The sequence below is a fragment of the Salmo salar genome, unplaced genomic scaffold (genome assembly GCF_965601325.2).
Source record: "Salmo salar unplaced genomic scaffold, fSalSal1 ptg000784l, whole genome shotgun sequence".
Lineage (NCBI taxonomy): Eukaryota > Metazoa > Chordata > Actinopteri > Salmoniformes > Salmonidae > Salmo > Salmo salar.
The window spans coordinates 35,001-52,500 of NW_027675497.1; positions in this window are offsets into that span (position 1 = coordinate 35,001).

Genomic DNA, 17,500 nt, shown 5'->3' on the forward strand with positions numbered 1-17,500 from the left:
TAAACCCTCTTAAACCTAACCTAGCCAGTGCCATCGCTCCCACTTATCGGCCCGGGACCCCGCAGAATAATCAGTACAACTCTTATTGCATGTTTTATTGTCACAGTTTTACTTCATACATTTTCTGTCCACCCCCTCTACGGTTACTTTAAGGACAAACTCTTGGTGAATTCTTTGCTTCAGACTCTACAGAAATCAAAGTTTTAAGCTTTTTTATCCTGTAGATTTTTCTTATATATATTCAATACACAAAGCTCCACCTATTGGCAAGATCAAACATACATTTACCATTCGCTCATGATAAAGGAAACATTGCACTCCAGAAAGCTGACTTACTAACAAGCTTCTGTAGGGATACATTTTGACTGGAATGATACAAATCTTATTTATTTTATTAACTTTTTTTAACAGTTTTCTGGCTTTCTGGTTGATTGCTGCTGTTTTTTACAACCTAGCAAGTACCCCTCCTGATGGTAGTCACGGACAAAGACATGGATTCCATTCATGGTTTTTCCCTCCGTATAGACAGACCCATGATGCAACACCTACACAGATTTACATAACCGCACCCACTAGAACCCAGGTAGATTCGGCAGGCATTTTAGTGCATTTTATGATTCCTTTCTAGACAGATTTCCCTTCTATGCAGGTACATTCTATCCTATCGCAGGATAACTCTTATTTTTCAATTTTAGAACTTTTTGATTATCTTAAATAGATCCTTAAAAAAGAACAATGGTGTGCTTTCTCACAATACCCAGATTGGATGGGAGAGAATCATTGTTCTTACAATATATATTGACTTTAATGTCTCCCCCTCCCCCTCCTTTTTTTTCTCTCTCTTATTTTTCCTTTATGTAGAGTTTTACTCTATTTTCCCCTCTATTTTTTGATATTACTGGGTTCCCTTGGACTCTCAACCTATCATACTAGCTAATATCAGCCTAGGACCAATCAGACATTGACACATCAGCCTAAACATTCTTGACCTATGCCCTCTCAACCTAGCATACTAGCAAACACTTACTTAAGATCCAATCAGACTAGGACACATTAGAATTAGGACATATCATTCTTCCAAAAAGAATAACAGAGGCCAATATGAACCAATAGCCTTCGTGTAATTGGTTGAGAAACCCCCCCCACCCCCAAAATCCCCCCCCCCCCTTCCCTTTCAAATGGGATTTATATCCCTTCCTCAAAGACAGCTCTCCTTAGCCTCTGAAGAAGCATTATACATGCGAAACGTCAGGCTTTTTTTCCCTTTTCGTTTGACACAGTGAATTCATTGAAATTTGCTTTTTGAAAATTTGTATTATATTCTTTTAATAATAAAGGTACATTTTAATCCAGCTATTGGGAGGAAACAAGATACAACTTAAGAACTAACAACCGAAGACAACTGAAGAACCAACAACTGAAAACCTAAAAAGACAATCCAGAAATTAAGAAGATAAGAAGACAACGAACAACATAAGCTACCTGGGTCGCTCCCAGCCGACACAAAAAGGATAATGAATCCATAAAACTTTAAAGGAATCCACCACTTCAACGGTATAACAGTCAAATTGGTTGTAACATCCACCTGGGCTAATACCCCTCTTTTCAGGCTCTATCACCCACAGAAGGCGGTAAGCATAATTCAACAACCACCATCTTGTATGTGACTGAACATTAGCTGGGTTAAATATGCTTAGCAATGGATTCACTGTTTTGAACACCCTTCCGCAGGAGGGAGAGACAAACACCCACATTACAGTACAACACATAAGGCCTAACACACCTTCCACTCAACACACAACTAAAACCTACTTCAAACTGATACAAGCTATACACCACAAACAAATCATTGAACATGCACTCAACACTCAGACATTTCCAGCGGGGATGATGAAACAGGTCACTAAACTCACAGACTTTATTAAACCATCATCCCCCAACATAGAGACAAAGCAGAAAGTAGCTGATAATACAAAAAATTGGATGTCAGCAAATATGCATATCTTGCATGAACATTACCAGGCAATACTAAACACTCTATCCCCTACAGGCTTTCCGTTTAACAATAGTGCCTTCCAGACAGCAGTTCGTTGGGCCCAACACAGGTACAAGCACAAATTACGTGACAGTACAGTCCCCATAGTGCAATCACTGTTAGAGGACCCACCATCCACTAGTGCTTCAGAACCAGTAACCAGGGTTCATTCCCTTTCTCCTATCACAACCCCCGAGACTGAAAATAACCCAGTTTTAGTACAGGCCAGACGATCTACTCCAGCCTCAGCCTCACGTCCCACAGCCAGAGCCAAGACAAGCTTACCAACTTTAGGGTCTTCCCCACACGTCCTAGCCGAGACACTACCATCCACTCTGGCATCCAGGCTGACTCAATCCCCCTTAGTAAGGGTACAACGACCAGCACCGAGACTTGGAGCTATTAAAGCACCAACTTTGTCCCCTAGGTCTGTCAGTAACAAACCAATATCTTCTCCAGGTTTGGTTTTGCCCTCAAGGGGAACTGTTTCCATACCCGTAGCTTCGACATTGATTAAGGCTCCAGATAACATACCGCCCATACCCTCCCCAACTCCCAATAGGGTCACTCTTGCCTACCCCCAGTTCACTTCCCCACCACCTGACCTTGATGAATTCATAGTAGACTTTGAACTTAGAGAGGAAGAATTTCCCACTCTCCAGTCAATTATGGTACAGACAAAGCACACCATAGCCCAGACCAAGACCATCACAGTCCAGGCGCAGGTGATACACAGACCCTGCAGCCAACTTGACTCCTGGAGTGCCCCCACATTGACTAGAGCAATGGAGACCGCACAACCACCCCAAACACCAATTATCAGCAATGTAGCGATTCAATCCGATCTAAACATTTCTGACCTCTCTGGGTCAGAAACTAACATTTCCACTCTTGCTCCCACAGAGGCTCAACCAAATATACACCCTAACCCTGCTGAGGCGGTGATTATGGAAAGAGGAGTAAAGGTGGAAAAAGTTGTGATGATGGGAGAAAACAAAGGGAAAATCAATCCCAACAGTTTCCTGTCTGAACCTTCCCCAATACTTACCTCTCCACACACCAGATACCTCTTACCCACCCCACTTAGTCTGTCTCCAAAAAATAGGGTTCTTTCAGAGCCAACTGTGAGACTCTCCCCTCTGCCTTCACCTAGACACTCTACCCCAACATCCCCAGCCACCCCCCCATTCTTGTACCAGCCAACTAGACATGATATGACCAATAGAAAAATTTATGACTGGAAAATAAAATCTCTCAAACCGATTGCCATCATTGGAGATTCAAACTTGAAAAGAATACCCTACCATCCGTACAAACACATCCAAATTGACAGTTATCCTGGAGCACAGTTCCACCACATTACTGGGGTATTGGCAAAATCTACCCCAAATCCTAACACCAAGGTGGTTGTGCTGTCTCTGGGCCTGAACAACAAAGATCAAACACAGAAACAAACACCCATAGGACAACTGCAATCACTCCACAGTAAAGCAACAGTGATGTATCCCAATGCAACCATTTACTTTCCCATCATTAACTACTCTCCTCACCTGTCAGAGAAACAACAAACCATGTTGAAATATATTAATTCACACATCGCCACACACTACAACCCCCTATTAGAAATCCACCATTTAGATTTCCACACAGAGAAAGATAACATACACTGGACACCAGACACAGGGGCAAAAATACTCCAACATTGGATGGAACAGCTAAAATAGTGGGGGAGGGTATGCCTACATCACAGCCCCTCCACCAAGACACAAACATCCTTAATCTTTCATCCACATTCCACTTATCACCTTCTGAGACTCGGCTGCTGGAGAGGGGACTCACCTTTATCCCCACACCACTGCATTCGGACTATGGGGACCTCCAGAGGGACATCTACAGGTATCATAGAGCTCTGAAGCTCTTGGACCACTTTGATTATACATCGGATTACCAAACCCTACCATTCACAGCTCCATCCAGATGGGAACCAAAATCACAGACAATATCAGCACCCATTAGGAAACTTATTAAAACCAACACACACATCATCAGAGAATTCCATACCGCCACCATAACTTCACAGCAGAATATCACAGTAGAAGAAAGACAAGCCATAGCTAAATTAAGGAAACACAAACATATAACCATAAAACCAGCAGACAAAGGCTCAAAGATAATTATTATGGACAACCAACAGTACCTCTTTGAAGCCCACCGCCAACTCTCTAACACACAACACTATACTTCTATCCCTGCTTCTACACAGATCCAGACACAAATAAAAATTAGACAGATAATATCAGATCTTTATAAAAATAAATATATTACATATAGACAAAAGGAATATCTAGATGGACCAGACTTACCCAGACAGAGACTCTTCTATCTCCTCCCTAAGATACATCAAACACCAGATACCTGGACAGTCCCTTTTGAGGTCCCGAAGGGAAGACCTATTGTGTCGGACTGTGGGAGTGAGTCCTCGCCAGCAGCGGAGTTTATTGACTACTTCCTCAACCCCATTTCACAAAGGCACCCCAGCTACCTGAAGGACACATACCACTTCATAGACACTCTTCACAACATTCCAGTCCCAGCAAATGCATACCTTTTTACCATAGATATAGATTCTCTTTACACTAACATAGATATCTTGTCAGGTTTAGCAGCAGTGAAATCTGCACTCCGGAGATACCCAGATCCAGACAGACCAGACTCACACCTCCTACAGCTTCTAGAACTTGGATTAAGAAACAATGACTTCACATTCAATAATAAACACTACTTACAGATTCATGGGACGGCAATGGGTAAAAAGTTTGCCCCAGCCTATGCTAATATTTATATGGCTGACTGGGAGTTGACAGCCTTAGATAAATGCCCATTGCGTCCCATGTTTTATAGACGATACCTGGATGATATCTTCGGAGTGTGGGAACACGATCTGGTACATTTCAAAACGTTCATTGAAATACTCAATAATCATCATCCGACCATAACTGTTAAATATGTCATTCACCAACATACAATCAACTTCCTGGATACAACAATATTCTTTCCAGATACTGACACACACATAGTCTCTTTACAAACAAAAGTATACTTTAAAGACACAGACACACATGCCTTACTTCACAAGTCCAGTTATCACCCAAAACATACATTCACTGGTATTGTAAAATCACAACTCATTCGATTCCATAGACTATGTACACAACAGAAAGACTTTCATCTAGCCACACAGACTCTTTTTAGTGCACTGAGGAAGAGGGGATATTCAAAGAGATCACTGAGGTACATAAAGGCTAACACACTGGCGGGCTTCCCCCAAAACAGATTGCCTGATCCCCCTAACCCTACCTCTAACACTAACCTTAACCCTAACCTTAACCTTAACCTTAACCCTAACCCTAACCTTAACCTTAACCCTGACCTTAACCTTAACCTTAACCCTAACTTTAACCTTAACCTTAACCCTAACCTTAACCCTAACCTTAACCCTAACCTTAACCCTAACCTTAACCCTAACCTTAACCTTAACCCTAACCCTAACCATAACCTTAACCTTCATAACGCTCCCGCTAGAACTCTGGACCTGGTACTGACTCCTGACCTGGGCGAACAGCCCACACCCATCCTTATCCCTTTCCCGATTCTGGGTCCGTATCCCTATCCCCCCCATCCTATCCCTGTCCTCCACCCTCAGACCTTTCCCAGACCCCCTGCTCCCACTCCCCCAACAGACACAGAACCCCACATTATACCCATTATCAGCACCTTCTCTGACGTAAACAGACTCCTTCACTCCAGATTGAAAGCCGCTTTCACCCAAACACAACGCACATTTCCCCCACTTCAGGAATTCAGACCCATATCAGCTTTCCGCAGAAACCCCAACTTAAGGGATCTCTTAATTTTTGCAAAATTTTCCAATAAACCCACTCCTAAACTACCCATTGAACAACAGTATTATAGACAACTTTCGCACATTCAAAATCCACATGCACAAACCTCCAGTCCTATCTCACAACTGATGACCATTCAAAGCACTAATATTGTCTATGCCATAACATGCACACTATGCCATAACATTTATATAGGAGAAACCGGTCACACAGTCTTGACACGCCTCAAACAGCACCTCTACACAATTGTAAAAAACATTTTACAAACACACCTGGTCCAACACTTTCAAACCCATCCAACCACCTCCCTCCGTATTACCGGTCTGGAGATGAAATCCACCTGGACCACAGGCCAGAGGAAAGCGGCCGAATCCAGGTGGATTTCAAAACTTAATACTTTGGCTCCACTGGGCATGAACATTAAGGAATGATAGAAAACACTAATAGTGGGAGGGGGTGGGGAGCTAATTAAGAGGGCTGGAGGGACCACTGGAACGAGGAGGAGGTTAAAATAATAAGAAAGAAGCATTTGATTGCTGAACCTGGTGGTGTCTTTTTTTGTATTTGGTGCTGAGTTTTATTATATTATACATTTTAACATGACAGGTGATTCCTTCATCTTATTTACTTGATTATTTATTCAACTTTTAAAGGAAATCCAATTTTTCTTTTTTAGTTGCCTATTGATCTGGTATGCATGTTTTAATGTGATTTTATATGAAATTTGGTTTAAGGTTAAACATTTTACTCCCAGGTGGTTTTTGGATGATTGTCCTCCTCCTACTTTTGAATTGTTGTGGATGGCCCCTCGGAGCGCTCAGTCTCTCATGCCCTCCCACTTTCTCCGGACCGGTAGGGGGTGCAATAGGCCCGTGCAACCTAAGGTTTGACACCAACACAAACATAAACCCTCTTAAACCTAACCTAGCCAGTGCCATCGCTCCCACTTATCGGCCCGGGACCCCGCAGAATAATCAGTACAACTCTTATTGCATGTTTTATTGTCACAGTTTTACTTCATACATTTTCTGTCCACCCCCTCTACGGTTACTTTAAGGACAAACTCTTGGTGAATTCTTTGCTTCAGACTCTACAGAAATCAAAGTTTTAAGCTTTTTTATCCTGTAGATTTTTCTTATATATATTCAATACACAAAGCTCCACCTATTGGCAAGATCAAACATACATTTACCATTCGCTCATGATAAAGGAAACATTGCACTCCAGAAAGCTGACTTACTAACAAGCTTCTGTAGGGATACATTTTGACTGGAATGATACAAATCTTATTTATTTTATTAACTTTTTTTAACAGTTTTCTGGCTTTCTGGTTGATTGCTGCTGTTTTTTACAACCTAGCAAGTACCCCTCCTGATGGTAGTCACGGACAAAGACATGGATTCCATTCATGGTTTTTCCCTCCGTATAGACAGACCCATGATGCAACACCTACACAGATTTACATAACCGCACCCACTAGAACCCAGGTAGATTCGGCAGGCATTTTAGTGCATTTTATGATTCCTTTCTAGACAGATTTCCCTTCTATGCAGGTACATTCTATCCTATCGCAGGATAACTCTTATTTTTCAATTTTAGAACTTTTTGATTATCTTAAATAGATCCTTAAAAAAGAACAATGGTGTGCTTTCTCACAATACCCAGATTGGATGGGAGAGAATCATTGTTCTTACAATATATATTGACTTTAATGTCTCCCCCTCCCCCTCCTTTTTTTTCTCTCTCTTATTTTTCCTTTATGTAGAGTTTTACTCTATTTTCCCCTCTATTTTTTGATATTACTGGGTTCCCTTGGACTCTCAACCTATCATACTAGCTAATATCAGCCTAGGACCAATCAGACATTGACACATCAGCCTAAACATTCTTGACCTATGCCCTCTCAACCTAGCATACTAGCAAACACTTACTTAAGATCCAATCAGACTAGGACACATTAGAATTAGGACATATCATTCTTCCAAAAAGAATAACAGAGGCCAATATGAACCAATAGCCTTCGTGTAATTGGTTGAGAAACCCCCCCCACCCCCAAAATCCCCCCCCCCCCTTCCCTTTCAAATGGGATTTATATCCCTTCCTCAAAGACAGCTCTCCTTAGCCTCTGAAGAAGCATTATACATGCGAAACGTCAGGCTTTTTTTCCCTTTTCGTTTGACACAGTGAATTCATTGAAATTTGCTTTTTGAAAATTTGTATTATATTCTTTTAATAATAAAGGTACATTTTAATCCAGCTATTGGGAGGAAACAAGATACAACTTAAGAACTAACAACCGAAGACAACTGAAGAACCAACAACTGAAAACCTAAAAAGACAATCCAGAAATTAAGAAGATAAGAAGACAACGAACAACATAAGCTACCTGGGTCGCTCCCAGCCGACACAAAAAGGATAATGAATCCATAAAACTTTAAAGGAATCCACCACTTCAACGGTATAACAGTCAAATTGGTTGTAACATCCACCTGGGCTAATACCCCTCTTTTCAGGCTCTATCACCCACAGAAGGCGGTAAGCATAATTCAACAACCACCATCTTGTATGTGACTGAACATTAGCTGGGTTAAATATGCTTAGCAATGGATTCACTGTTTTGAACACCCTTCCGCAGGAGGGAGAGACAAACACCCACATTACAGTACAACACATAAGGCCTAACACACCTTCCACTCAACACACAACTAAAACCTACTTCAAACTGATACAAGCTATACACCACAAACAAATCATTGAACATGCACTCAACACTCAGACATTTCCAGCGGGGATGATGAAACAGGTCACTAAACTCACAGACTTTATTAAACCATCATCCCCCAACATAGAGACAAAGCAGAAAGTAGCTGATAATACAAAAAATTGGATGTCAGCAAATATGCATATCTTGCATGAACATTACCAGGCAATACTAAACACTCTATCCCCTACAGGCTTTCCGTTTAACAATAGTGCCTTCCAGACAGCAGTTCGTTGGGCCCAACACAGGTACAAGCACAAATTACGTGACAGTACAGTCCCCATAGTGCAATCACTGTTAGAGGACCCACCATCCACTAGTGCTTCAGAACCAGTAACCAGGGTTCATTCCCTTTCTCCTATCACAACCCCCGAGACTGAAAATAACCCAGTTTTAGTACAGGCCAGACGATCTACTCCAGCCTCAGCCTCACGTCCCACAGCCAGAGCCAAGACAAGCTTACCAACTTTAGGGTCTTCCCCACACGTCCTAGCCGAGACACTACCATCCACTCTGGCATCCAGGCTGACTCAATCCCCCTTAGTAAGGGTACAACGACCAGCACCGAGACTTGGAGCTATTAAAGCACCAACTTTGTCCCCTAGGTCTGTCAGTAACAAACCAATATCTTCTCCAGGTTTGGTTTTGCCCTCAAGGGGAACTGTTTCCATACCCGTAGCTTCGACATTGATTAAGGCTCCAGATAACATACCGCCCATACCCTCCCCAACTCCCAATAGGGTCACTCTTGCCTACCCCCAGTTCACTTCCCCACCACCTGACCTTGATGAATTCATAGTAGACTTTGAACTTAGAGAGGAAGAATTTCCCACTCTCCAGTCAATTATGGTACAGACAAAGCACACCATAGCCCAGACCAAGACCATCACAGTCCAGGCGCAGGTGATACACAGACCCTGCAGCCAACTTGACTCCTGGAGTGCCCCCACATTGACTAGAGCAATGGAGACCGCACAACCACCCCAAACACCAATTATCAGCAATGTAGCGATTCAATCCGATCTAAACATTTCTGACCTCTCTGGGTCAGAAACTAACATTTCCACTCTTGCTCCCACAGAGGCTCAACCAAATATACACCCTAACCCTGCTGAGGCGGTGATTATGGAAAGAGGAGTAAAGGTGGAAAAAGTTGTGATGATGGGAGAAAACAAAGGGAAAATCAATCCCAACAGTTTCCTGTCTGAACCTTCCCCAATACTTACCTCTCCACACACCAGATACCTCTTACCCACCCCACTTAGTCTGTCTCCAAAAAATAGGGTTCTTTCAGAGCCAACTGTGAGACTCTCCCCTCTGCCTTCACCTAGACACTCTACCCCAACATCCCCAGCCACCCCCCCATTCTTGTACCAGCCAACTAGACATGATATGACCAATAGAAAAATTTATGACTGGAAAATAAAATCTCTCAAACCGATTGCCATCATTGGAGATTCAAACTTGAAAAGAATACCCTACCATCCGTACAAACACATCCAAATTGACAGTTATCCTGGAGCACAGTTCCACCACATTACTGGGGTATTGGCAAAATCTACCCCAAATCCTAACACCAAGGTGGTTGTGCTGTCTCTGGGCCTGAACAACAAAGATCAAACACAGAAACAAACACCCATAGGACAACTGCAATCACTCCACAGTAAAGCAACAGTGATGTATCCCAATGCAACCATTTACTTTCCCATCATTAACTACTCTCCTCACCTGTCAGAGAAACAACAAACCATGTTGAAATATATTAATTCACACATCGCCACACACTACAACCCCCTATTAGAAATCCACCATTTAGATTTCCACACAGAGAAAGATAACATACACTGGACACCAGACACAGGGGCAAAAATACTCCAACATTGGATGGAACAGCTAAAATAGTGGGGGAGGGTATGCCTACATCACAGCCCCTCCACCAAGACACAAACATCCTTAATCTTTCATCCACATTCCACTTATCACCTTCTGAGACTCGGCTGCTGGAGAGGGGACTCACCTTTATCCCCACACCACTGCATTCGGACTATGGGGACCTCCAGAGGGACATCTACAGGTATCATAGAGCTCTGAAGCTCTTGGACCACTTTGATTATACATCGGATTACCAAACCCTACCATTCACAGCTCCATCCAGATGGGAACCAAAATCACAGACAATATCAGCACCCATTAGGAAACTTATTAAAACCAACACACACATCATCAGAGAATTCCATACCGCCACCATAACTTCACAGCAGAATATCACAGTAGAAGAAAGACAAGCCATAGCTAAATTAAGGAAACACAAACATATAACCATAAAACCAGCAGACAAAGGCTCAAAGATAATTATTATGGACAACCAACAGTACCTCTTTGAAGCCCACCGCCAACTCTCTAACACACAACACTATACTTCTATCCCTGCTTCTACACAGATCCAGACACAAATAAAAATTAGACAGATAATATCAGATCTTTATAAAAATAAATATATTACATATAGACAAAAGGAATATCTAGATGGACCAGACTTACCCAGACAGAGACTCTTCTATCTCCTCCCTAAGATACATCAAACACCAGATACCTGGACAGTCCCTTTTGAGGTCCCGAAGGGAAGACCTATTGTGTCGGACTGTGGGAGTGAGTCCTCGCCAGCAGCGGAGTTTATTGACTACTTCCTCAACCCCATTTCACAAAGGCACCCCAGCTACCTGAAGGACACATACCACTTCATAGACACTCTTCACAACATTCCAGTCCCAGCAAATGCATACCTTTTTACCATAGATATAGATTCTCTTTACACTAACATAGATATCTTGTCAGGTTTAGCAGCAGTGAAATCTGCACTCCGGAGATACCCAGATCCAGACAGACCAGACTCACACCTCCTACAGCTTCTAGAACTTGGATTAAGAAACAATGACTTCACATTCAATAATAAACACTACTTACAGATTCATGGGACGGCAATGGGTAAAAAGTTTGCCCCAGCCTATGCTAATATTTATATGGCTGACTGGGAGTTGACAGCCTTAGATAAATGCCCATTGCGTCCCATGTTTTATAGACGATACCTGGATGATATCTTCGGAGTGTGGGAACACGATCTGGTACATTTCAAAACGTTCATTGAAATACTCAATAATCATCATCCGACCATAACTGTTAAATATGTCATTCACCAACATACAATCAACTTCCTGGATACAACAATATTCTTTCCAGATACTGACACACACATAGTCTCTTTACAAACAAAAGTATACTTTAAAGACACAGACACACATGCCTTACTTCACAAGTCCAGTTATCACCCAAAACATACATTCACTGGTATTGTAAAATCACAACTCATTCGATTCCATAGACTATGTACACAACAGAAAGACTTTCATCTAGCCACACAGACTCTTTTTAGTGCACTGAGGAAGAGGGGATATTCAAAGAGATCACTGAGGTACATAAAGGCTAACACACTGGCGGGCTTCCCCCAAAACAGATTGCCTGATCCCCCTAACCCTACCTCTAACACTAACCTTAACCCTAACCTTAACCTTAACCTTAACCCTAACCCTAACCTTAACCTTAACCCTGACCTTAACCTTAACCTTAACCCTAACTTTAACCTTAACCTTAACCCTAACCTTAACCCTAACCTTAACCCTAACCTTAACCCTAACCTTAACCCTAACCTTAACCTTAACCCTAACCCTAACCATAACCTTAACCTTCATAACGCTCCCGCTAGAACTCTGGACCTGGTACTGACTCCTGACCTGGGCGAACAGCCCACACCCATCCTTATCCCTTTCCCGATTCTGGGTCCGTATCCCTATCCCCCCCATCCTATCCCTGTCCTCCACCCTCAGACCTTTCCCAGACCCCCTGCTCCCACTCCCCCAACAGACACAGAACCCCACATTATACCCATTATCAGCACCTTCTCTGACGTAAACAGACTCCTTCACTCCAGATTGAAAGCCGCTTTCACCCAAACACAACGCACATTTCCCCCACTTCAGGAATTCAGACCCATATCAGCTTTCCGCAGAAACCCCAACTTAAGGGATCTCTTAATTTTTGCAAAATTTTCCAATAAACCCACTCCTAAACTACCCATTGAACAACAGTATTATAGACAACTTTCGCACATTCAAAATCCACATGCACAAACCTCCAGTCCTATCTCACAACTGATGACCATTCAAAGCACTAATATTGTCTATGCCATAACATGCACACTATGCCATAACATTTATATAGGAGAAACCGGTCACACAGTCTTGACACGCCTCAAACAGCACCTCTACACAATTGTAAAAAACATTTTACAAACACACCTGGTCCAACACTTTCAAACCCATCCAACCACCTCCCTCCGTATTACCGGTCTGGAGATGAAATCCACCTGGACCACAGGCCAGAGGAAAGCGGCCGAATCCAGGTGGATTTCAAAACTTAATACTTTGGCTCCACTGGGCATGAACATTAAGGAATGATAGAAAACACTAATAGTGGGAGGGGGTGGGGAGCTAATTAAGAGGGCTGGAGGGACCACTGGAACGAGGAGGAGGTTAAAATAATAAGAAAGAAGCATTTGATTGCTGAACCTGGTGGTGTCTTTTTTTGTATTTGGTGCTGAGTTTTATTATATTATACATTTTAACATGACAGGTGATTCCTTCATCTTATTTACTTGATTATTTATTCAACTTTTAAAGGAAATCCAATTTTTCTTTTTTAGTTGCCTATTGATCTGGTATGCATGTTTTAATGTGATTTTATATGAAATTTGGTTTAAGGTTAAACATTTTACTCCCAGGTGGTTTTTGGATGATTGTCCTCCTCCTACTTTTGAATTGTTGTGGATGGCCCCTCGGAGCGCTCAGTCTCTCATGCCCTCCCACTTTCTCCGGACCGGTAGGGGGTGCAATAGGCCCGTGCAACCTAAGGTTTGACACCAACACAAACATAAACCCTCTTAAACCTAACCCTAACCCTAACCCTAACCCTAAACCCTAACCCTAACCCTAACCCTAACCCTAACCCTAACCCCCTAACCCCCTAACCCTAACCCTAACCCTAACCCTAACCCTAACCCTAACCCTAACCTTAACCCTAACCTTAACCCTAACCTTAACCCTAACCTTAACCCTAACCTTAACCCTAACCTTAACCTTAACCCTAACCCTAACCATAACCTTAACCTTCATAACGCTCCCGCTAGAACTCTGGACCTGGTACTGACTCCTGACCTGGGCGAACAGCCCACACCCATCCTTATCCCTTTCCCGATTCTGGGTCCGTATCCCTATCCCCCCCATCCTATCCCTGTCCTCCACCCTCAGACCTTTCCCAGACCCCCTGCTCCCACTCCCCCAACAGACACAGAACCCCACATTATACCCATTATCAGCACCTTCTCTGACGTAAACAGACTCCTTCACTCCAGATTGAAAGCCGCTTTCACCCAAACACAACGCACATTTCCCCCACTTCAGGAATTCAGACCCATATCAGCTTTCCGCAGAAACCCCAACTTAAGGGATCTCTTAATTTTTGCAAAATTTTCCAATAAACCCACTCCTAAACTACCCATTGAACAACAGTATTATAGACAACTTTCGCACATTCAAAATCCACATGCACAAACCTCCAGTCCTATCTCACAACTGATGACCATTCAAAGCACTAATATTGTCTATGCCATAACATGCACACTATGCCATAACATTTATATAGGAGAAACCGGTCACACAGTCTTGACACGCCTCAAACAGCACCTCTACACAATTGTAAAAAACATTTTACAAACACACCTGGTCCAACACTTTCAAACCCATCCAACCACCTCCCTCCGTATTACCGGTCTGGAGATGAAATCCACCTGGACCACAGGCCAGAGGAAAGCGGCCGAATCCAGGTGGATTTCAAAACTTAATACTTTGGCTCCACTGGGCATGAACATTAAGGAATGATAGAAAACACTAATAGTGGGAGGGGGTGGGGAGCTAATTAAGAGGGCTGGAGGGACCACTGGAACGAGGAGGAGGTTAAAATAATAAGAAAGAAGCATTTGATTGCTGAACCTGGTGGTGTCTTTTTTTGTATTTGGTGCTGAGTTTTATTATATTATACATTTTAACATGACAGGTGATTCCTTCATCTTATTTACTTGATTATTTATTCAACTTTTAAAGGAAATCCAATTTTTCTTTTTTAGTTGCCTATTGATCTGGTATGCATGTTTTAATGTGATTTTATATGAAATTTGGTTTAAGGTTAAACATTTTACTCCCAGGTGGTTTTTGGATGATTGTCCTCCTCCTACTTTTGAATTGTTGTGGATGGCCCCTCGGAGCGCTCAGTCTCTCATGCCCTCCCACTTTCTCCGGACCGGTAGGGGGTGCAATAGGCCCGTGCAACCTAAGGTTTGACACCAACACAAACATAAACCCTCTTAAACCTAACCCTAACCCTAACCCTAACCCTAAACCCTAACCCTAACCCTAACCCTAACCCTAACCCTAACCCCCTAACCCCCTAACCCTAACCCTAACCCTAACCCTAACCCTAACCCTAACCCTAACCTTAACCCTAACCTTAACCCTAACCTTAACCCTAACCTTAACCCTAACCTTAACCCTAACCTTAACCTTAACCCTAACCCTAACCATAACCTTAACCTTCATAACGCTCCCGCTAGAACTCTGGACCTGGTACTGACTCCTGACCTGGGCGAACAGCCCACACCCATCCTTATCCCTTTCCCGATTCTGGGTCCGTATCCCTATCCCCCCCATCCTATCCCTGTCCTCCACCCTCAGACCTTTCCCAGACCCCCTGCTCCCACTCCCCCAACAGACACAGAACCCCACATTATACCCATTATCAGCACCTTCTCTGACGTAAACAGACTCCTTCACTCCAGATTGAAAGCCGCTTTCACCCAAACACAACGCACATTTCCCCCACTTCAGGAATTCAGACCCATATCAGCTTTCCGCAGAAACCCCAACTTAAGGGATCTCTTAATTTTTGCAAAATTTTCCAATAAACCCACTCCTAAACTACCCATTGAACAACAGTATTATAGACAACTTTCGCACATTCAAAATCCACATGCACAAACCTCCAGTCCTATCTCACAACTGATGACCATTCAAAGCACTAATATTGTCTATGCCATAACATGCACACTATGCCATAACATTTATATAGGAGAAACCGGTCACACAGTCTTGACACGCCTCAAACAGCACCTCTACACAATTGTAAAAAACATTTTACAAACACACCTGGTCCAACACTTTCAAACCCATCCAACCACCTCCCTCCGTATTACCGGTCTGGAGATGAAATCCACCTGGACCACAGGCCAGAGGAAAGCGGCCGAATCCAGGTGGATTTCAAAACTTAATACTTTGGCTCCACTGGGCATGAACATTAAGGAATGATAGAAAACACTAATAGTGGGAGGGGGTGGGGAGCTAATTAAGAGGGCTGGAGGGACCACTGGAACGAGGAGGAGGTTAAAATAATAAGAAAGAAGCATTTGATTGCTGAACCTGGTGGTGTCTTTTTTTGTATTTGGTGCTGAGTTTTATTATATTATACATTTTAACATGACAGGTGATTCCTTCATCTTATTTACTTGATTATTTATTCAACTTTTAAAGGAAATCCAATTTTTCTTTTTTAGTTGCCTATTGATCTGGTATGCATGTTTTAATGTGATTTTATATGAAATTTGGTTTAAGGTTAAACATTTTACTCCCAGGTGGTTTTTGGATGATTGTCCTCCTCCTACTTTTGAATTGTTGTGGATGGCCCCTCGGAGCGCTCAGTCTCTCATGCCCTCCCACTTTCTCCGGACCGGTAGGGGGTGCAATAGGCCCGTGCAACCTAAGGTTTGACACCAACACAAACATAAACCCTCTTAAACCTAACCCTAACCCTAACCCTAACCCTAACCCTAAACCCTAACCCTAACCCTAACCCTAACCCTAACCCTAACCCTAACCCCCTAACCCCCTAACCCTAACCCTAACCCTAACCCTAACCCTAACCCTAACCCTAACCTTAACCCTAACCTTAACCCTAACCTTAACCCTAACCTTAACCCTAACCTTAACCCTAACCTTAACCTTAACCCTAACCCTAACCATAACCTTAACCTTCATAACGCTCCCGCTAGAACTCTGGACCTGGTACTGACTCCTGACCTGGGCGAACAGCCCACACCCATCCTTATCCCTTTCCCGATTCTGGGTCCGTATCCCTATCCCCCCCATCCTATCCCTGTCCTCCACCCTCAGACCTTTCCCAGACCCCCTGCTCCCACTCCCCCAACAGACACAGAACCCCACATTATACCCATTATCAGCACCTTCTCTGACGTAAACAGACTCCTTCACTCCAGATTGAAAGCCGCTTTCACCCAAACACAACGCACATTTCCCCCACTTCAGGAATTCAGACCCATATCAGCTTTCCGCAGAAACCCCAACTTAAGGGATCTCTTAATTTTTGCAAAATTTTCCAATAAACCCACTCCTAAACTACCCATTGAACAACAGTATTATAGACAACTTTCGCACATTCAAAATCCACATGCACAAACCTCCAGTCCTATCTCACAACTGATGACCATTCAAAGCACTAATATTGTCTATGCCATAACATGCACACTATGCCATAACATTTATATAGGAGAAACCGGTCACACAGTCTTGACACGCCTCAAACAGCACCTCTACACAATTGTAAAAAACATTTTACAAACACACC